The following is a 7,536-nucleotide window of genomic DNA, read 5'->3' as shown; positions in this document are numbered from 1 at the left end:
GTGTTCCAATTTTCCCACATCTTCTCCAACATTTATCATTTTCCTGTTTTGTCATGTTAGTCAATCTAATAGGTATTAGGTGGTAGCTTAGAGTTGTTTTAATTTGCATTTCTCTAATCAATAGTGATTTAGACCATTCTTTTCTTATGACTAAAGATAGCCTTAGTTTCTCCATCTGAAAACTTCCTGTTCATATCCTTTAACCATTTATCAACTGGAGAATGACTTTTATTCTTACAAATTTGATTCAGTTCTCTATATATTTTAGAAATTAAGCCTTTATCAGAGAAACTGGCTGTAAAAAATTGTTTCCCAGCTTTCTGCTTTCCTTCTAATCATGGTTGCATTGCTTTTGCTTGTGCAAAACCTTTTTAATTTAATGTAATCAAAATTATTCATTTTGCATTTCATAATGTTTTCTGTCTTTTGTTTGGTCACAGATTCTTCTGCTTTCCATAGATCTGGCAGGTAAACAATGTCTTACTCTCCTAATTTGCTTATGTTATCACCCTTCATGCCTAAATTGTGTATCTATTTTGACTTTATCTTGGTATATGGTATAAGATGTTGGTTGACCAACTCTAAGATTTTAAGACAAAGGTGAGGAATCTTTACAAAAATCATGTTCCTAGGTTTTTGAAATAATTTAAAATAGTATTTCTCACATTATTAAGGAACAACAAATAATAACAGCAAATATTTATCGTTTGTCATATTCTAGGGATCTTACATTCTAATGGGCGAAAACAACATGTGCAAAGATAAGTAAATGCAAATATATGTATGTGTGTGTATATACATATTATAATGTACACACATAATGTATATATACAAACACATATATATGTATGTATATGTAAAGTGGAGTGTGTGTGTGTGTGTTCATGTGTGAGACAGAGAGATAGAGGGAGAGAGAGAGAGAGAGAGAGAGAGAGAGAGAGAGAGAGAGAGAGAGAGAGAGAGAGAGAGAAACAGTAGGCTCTGCTCTGGGTAATTCACAACCCATGAAATGCTAAGTGTGTACCCTGGACAATGCTAGTGAAATTTAAAAGTGCTTGTTGCTTTGGGATAACACAATAAACCTAAAGTAATCTGCTATGGCTGAAGGGAAGGGACTTCTTTAAAGCTGTGTCAACATTCATTGGACACTAAACTTATTCAGAGGGCCTTAAATGTAATAACACTGACCTGTGACCCATCTCTTCCCATTTGCTGATTAGACACATCAGACTTTTATTAAGCATCTACCCTTTGCCACGTACTGTGCTAAGTGCATGGAATACAAAGAAAGGTAAAAAACAAAACAAAACACAAACAGTCCCTGCCTCACAATCTAACAGGGAGTTGTACAGGCAATTTTGCTGTTGAACAGAAATGATAATTGGGAAATTCTTCCTTACAACAACTTTCAAATAAGTATATTTAAATAAGTTGTCTATAGGATAAGTTGGAAATAATCAACAGAGAGAAAGCAATAGAATTAAGAGGTACCAAGAAAGCATCCTTATAAGAAGTGATACTTTAGCTGGGATTTGAAAGAAGCCAAGGAATCAAGGAGAGACTAGAAGCATATAGGACAGAGAGTGAAAATGCCTAGAGTTGGAAAATAGACTGTCTTGTTCAAGGAACAGCAAAGAAGCTAGTGTCACTGGTCTGCAATTTGTGATCACATTTTGGGGGAGTGTGGAAAAGTGAGAAGGAGGCAGATTATGAAACACCAAAGAGATGGTTTTATATTGATTATAATATATTACGTTATGTTATGTTATGTTATGTTATATTATATTATATTAATTATATTATACTGTATTATATTGTATTATATTGTGTTGTATTATATCATATCATATCATATCAATTATATTATATTATATTATATCATATCATATCATATCAACTATATTATATCACATTATATTGATTCCTAGAGAGCTGCTGGAATTTATTGAATGGAGGAGGTGGGGAAAGGAGGGGGAGGTAACCTGCTCGGATCTATACTTTAAGAAGATTATTTTGACAGTTGAGTATAGGATGAACTGGAATGAGGAGAGACTTGATTCAAGGAAATGAATCAACAAGCTATTGGCATAGTTCAGGTGTGAGGCCAGGAGATTGAGGCCCTTTACCAGGGTGGTGGCAGTGTCAGAGCAGAGAAGGGGGCACCTTCAAGAGATGTTATTAAGGTAAAATCAACAGGCATTAGCAATAGATTGGATATGTGGGTGAGAGTAAGGAGCTCAAGCTAACAGCTAGGTTGTAATCAGGCACTGGGAAGGTAGTGGTACCCTCAACAGTAATAGGAGAGTTTGGAAGAGAAAGCCTCTCCCTGGAAGGGGAAGGACTAGTGGCATTTTCCCATGGGGAACTGCTCTTTCACAACACCTAATTCAGAATCTGAGTGGGGGCCTTGGGATACTGGCTACCTTCTCTGAGCATAGTAAACCAAGCACTGATACCAAGACAGATGTGTCCAGACTTAAAAGCAGCCTCATGAGTTCCAGTGATTTGTGCCAATTCAGCCCACAAAATATTTTTCAATTTAATGCTTTAACCATCCACCTTTCTGGATAGTATACTGGTAGTTATAAGTTAATATTGTTATTTCTTTAAGTCTTTGCTTATATATCTGTATTTGTGAGTTTCTTATGGTAAACAGTTCTTCTGTATGGAGGAAATAAATAGATGTTCTTTTCTTGATTCATATGGTACATTGTATGGCTTTCTACTTCATTCTGTGGAGACCCTAGACATTAGTCAGACTGAAGATGTGAATGTTCCCCCCACACCCAGAACTCCAGGGTAGAAGAACAAAGAGACAAAGGATACTGAAAAGGAAAGGCCTCAACCCTCTCTCTAGAGGTTGGGGCCTTCATCTCTCACCTTAATCCTCTAGCATGTAGTCAGAGGCACCTTAGTGCCTCAAGGAATGGAGGAGTCCAGCAGCTATTACCCTTAGCATCAGTCATTCTTGTTACATATACAAAGTCAATAGAAAATAATCCCCTACCAACTGGGAATGAACAGGAAGCCTTAGTATAAAAGATGACATTTGAGCTAAATCTTGAAAAGAGCTAGGGATTCCAAGACATGAAGGCAAGAACAGTTTGTGCAAAGGAATGGGAGTAAGAGGACAAAAACTTTTAATGGAGAATAAAAAATAGGTCACTTTGGCTCATTTGGCTGCAATGCAGATTGTAGCAGGAGGCAGTGTATGAAGTCAGTCTAGAAATATCAGCAGGAGCCAGATTGTGAATGTAAGAGTTTTTTATTTGATTCTAGAGGCATTTGGTTGCCACTGACCTATCTTAATAGTTTAAATTAGACCTTCAAAAATTAAGACAATGTCTTAATATCCTTATTTTAAAAGGTTATCTGAAATTCTTCTTGTTAGAGCTGGTAGTGGGGGTGTTTGGGAGAAGCATTATTGTGGATTGTGGACAGTGTATATAAAATGTTTATGAAGAATTGACTCCCCTCCTTCATATTTCTTTTCAATCAGTAGATAATAGTGATAGCTATCATTTGTATAACACTAAAGGTTTTCAAAGAACTATATATCTATTATATATATTAATATACATGTATAGTGTATAATATATAATGTATTATATATAATGTATGTATGTATATATAATGTATGTATGTGTGTGTATATATACTGGTATGTTCAGTCATTTCAGTTGTGTCCAACTCTTAATGACCCCATTTTGGGGTTTTCTTGGCAAGGATACTAAAATAGTTTTCCATTTCCTTCTCCAGGTTATTTTTACAGATGAGGAAACAGGTTATATGATTTGCCCAGGGTCACAAAGCTAGTAAGTGTCTGAGACCAGGTTTGAACTCATGAAGATGAATCTTTCTGACTGCAGGCCTGGTACTCTATCCACTGTGCCTATCCATATATCTATATCTATATATCTCTATCTACATATACACATACAGACACAAATACACATGCAGATATGTATGTATATGTGTATATATAAAATCTCATTTGATTCTCACATCAACTCTGTGAGACAGGTGTTGTTAAAGAGGTTTGGAGTGCTGGGACCCTGAGAATGCCAAGGCAGAATTGCCTGGAATAAATTCACACACTCAAGCCTTCTCTTAGTCAAGTGGCAAAAGTTTATTATAATAGTGGGTGAAGTTCCTTTGGGGAACTCAACTCAGTAGGGGTGAATCTAAAGCTTATATAAAAAAGGGGCAGGAAAGGAATGTTAAGGATGTTAATTAGGTAATGCAAGGGGTCCAGGTGTCTTTGGGAGCAGGTGCCTATAACCTCTGAATGGGAAAATACAGGGAGTCTGCAGAGAGGACTTTGTTGATACCAGACATTAAGGGAGAAAAGACAGTTTTTGTTTAGTTGCCAGAGGCATGGACCTTGGGGATTGGGTACCAAAGACAAAAATCCTTGGGTCAGTATCCCTCTGCCTGTTCTGATAAGGGCATGTATTCTGCAACACAGGAAAAATTTCTTACAGGGCAGGAGCCTACTGAGAGAGTGGAGGCTCTAGAGACACGATCTTAGGGCCGGGGCCCAAGCACAAGAACCCCATCACTGGTATTATTAGATGAGTAAACTGAGGCTAAGGAAGGTTAAGTGACTTCCAAGGTGATACAGCTAGTTAAATGTCTGAGTCAGGATTCAAACCTGATTGCAAGTCCAGCACTATACCAAGGTGCCTTTCTAGTAGGGAGGGAGGGAAAGAGTGTTAAGGGGAAATGGAGAATGAAAGGAAAAGTCTGCAGAGTTCGGGGCTTGTTAAGGCTGTCTCTGAGAAAATTTAGAGTGATGGGCAATGCTGAAGGTGGGTCTTCCCTTGTCCAGGGCTATTCACATCTTGACCAGACCTGTCAGCCACATTCAGATCTGCACTAGTTCTTACTCTGTTCTGCCTCTTTCTATCTGCTCTAGGTCTGTACTGCTCCAAGTCTCCATGAGGCACTAGATCATTGCTTTGGACCTGTGTCAGCTCCTCCTTGCTGCTTCCTGAGGCAGCTGTTCAGGAATGCCAACAGGCTTTCCTCCCCACCCACACTCCAGCTGCTTGGAAGGAATGAAATAGAATTTGGAGTGGAACATCTTACTTAGAAGAAAAGAAGACAGAGTAGAAAAGGCATCTTTCTTCACACAACTGAGGCAACAGGATCATAACTCTCTAACCCACACTGAAAATCTCATCTTTGTCCCTTGTGCCTGGACGTCCTTGAACTCAAATGGGGAGGATGATGGGGTTTGGAAATCCTATTGCACTATCTTTAATCTTCAAGATCTCAAATTACATGGTTCTAAGGTGAGGAATACTTCCATTTCCTCCATCATGAAGTATGTATACATATGCAATGACTGGCCTCTTGCTAAAAGACAAGGATTTTGAGAAGATACAGAAGCTATTTTGAGAAGTAGTCCCTTCCCGGTCTTGGTGGCTAAGATTGGTGTTCTGAGGAGAAACAACTGCCACTACTGGGGCCTGAGTTTTGTGTCCTTTGTTAGAACAGTGTTGGGGGGGCCCAGTGTTATTTTGTTACCACTGCTGGGGCCTGACTTCTCTTCATCCCCTACTTCCACCCAAAGTCACTCCCTCTACTATTTACCTGCTTAATGAACCTCTTTGGTTAAATTATTTAACCTCTCTAGACCCAGGTTGCCTCAGTTATAAGGGAGGAATAACACTTCCCTACCTGGAGGTAGGTGATTGAATCATAGTCTCTTGAGACTGCTTCCAGCTTTAATATATCATGAGCAAATCAGACTGAAACTCTCGATGTATCTCTGAAGTAAGGCTGGCTTGGGAATTTTTTTTTAAGCTATCCCATCCATAGGTATATATAATATATTGTTATATGTTATTATATATTATTACAGTATTGTACATGAAAATATAATTTGGCCTCCAGAAATATTTTTAAGGCTATACACAAAAGTGTCTTGAAAATAGCAAAACATTATTCAAATGCAAGGTATTATCAATTTGGACAAATCACTTATTTTTCCAAGGGTTTACTGCAATTTAATTAATAAGTGAACATTTATTAAATATTTCCTTTGTATGAGGCATTGAGGGGAAGGAAGAAAGGAAGGAAAGAAGCACTCAATAAGCATGCGACAGGTAATGTGCTAAAGACTTTTCAAATAATCTCATTTGATCCTCACAGCAACCCAGATAAGTAAGTGCTTTTATTATCCCCATTTTATAGTTGAAGAAACAGAGATGTCTGAGGCTAGATTTGAAGGAATACAAATGTGAGTAAGAAAGAGTGCCTGACCTTGAGTAGCTTTCAATATTATGGAAGAGGGGATTGTAAGACATCTTTGAACAAAGTACTGTGGTGTAAAGGGGATTCTTTTCAGGCAATGGTTGGACAGGATCATGTATGACTTATGAGGTCATTTCTATCTTGGAAATTCTATGATTCTGTAACACAACCTATGACAGGTACTATAACAGATCTGTACCTCTATTTCCTCATCTGTAAAATGGAGAGCTTGGACTAATTCACTTTTATTCTTCATTATAAATCGAACTTCTTTGACTTATAAAGACATTTATTTGAGATGATGGTTTGTAGGGTTTTATGTATGATTTCAACTGGTTGAGTTGTTGGGACTATGGTTAGGTAATTATAACTTCATTTATAAAATGGATAAAATAATACCAATCCATTGAGTTCATTATTAGTTGATAAAAGTTACTGAAAGTTTTTTCTTTTTTGTAAATCTAAAATATACTATGAATATATGTGAAGTAGTCAAAGTGTCCTTTGGGAAATGTAGTAAAATAATTTATTTTAAATGGCATAAAATATATTTTAATGCTTACTCTTTCAAAACTGAAACTGAATTTGAACTAAAAATAAAGAGGTGGAATATCATTTATATTTCAAAATGGCATTCAATTCTGCAGATATTTTCTTCCTTAAAAAAAGAAAATATCACAAGGCTTAAATTCCTGTCTTTTATCAACAGTTGATCCTGTCTTTTATGCAATGTGTGCAATGGTTTGAATAAATATTCAAAATATGGCTAAAATATGCAATGAAATTCTATCATTACTAACTTCCAGATCAGAACACACACAGACTTTGTATAAGAAATAATCTAATTTTCAGAATTATGGAATCTGAAGCTACTCTGACATGTTTATATCTTACAATGGAATTATTAGATGAAAAGAGAGATGTCATTAAAAAAAACCCTACTATTTATATTTACATACACAGTCTAGGTTCAGCATTGCATTTTCATCTTATTTTTCCTTTCCACAATTTTGTCTCATTTCTGTGTTTACATTCCAGTTACTTTCTTTCAGCAGAATACGCAAGACAATGAACTTATTGTCCCTTTTGCCTAGATAGAGCATTCAAGTGAATTATGGATCTAGTAAAAAATAGCTTCTTGAATATCCAAAATATATTTCAAGGTCTTATGAAAAAATACTTAATGACTTAAGAACATTTTTCAACTGTATGCTAACTTATCATATGAATAAAATGAGAAAAATTTCAGAATATGAACTTATTATATTTAAAAAA

The 7,536-nt window shown here is 36.3% G+C and overlaps 1 long non-coding RNA gene across 1 annotated transcript; it reads left to right on the top strand.

Moving 5' to 3' along the window:
- Positions 1-438: 438 nt before the first annotated feature.
- On the top strand, positions 439-7,027 carry LOC144455647 (uncharacterized). The gene is made up of 3 exons (XR_013484367.1): positions 439-468; positions 3,760-3,815; positions 4,919-7,027. It is a non-coding gene; the product is annotated as an uncharacterized LOC144455647 (long non-coding RNA).
- The last annotated feature ends 509 nt before the right edge of the window (positions 7,028-7,536 follow it).

This window comes from Phascolarctos cinereus, unplaced genomic scaffold (assembly GCF_003287225.1).
Source record: "Phascolarctos cinereus isolate Bilbo 61053 unplaced genomic scaffold, phaCin_HiC Scaffold_1;HRSCAF=81, whole genome shotgun sequence".
NCBI lineage: Eukaryota > Metazoa > Chordata > Mammalia > Diprotodontia > Phascolarctidae > Phascolarctos > Phascolarctos cinereus.
The sequence above is the reverse complement of the archived record's forward strand: the minus strand, read 5'-3'. Positions and strand labels throughout refer to the sequence as shown.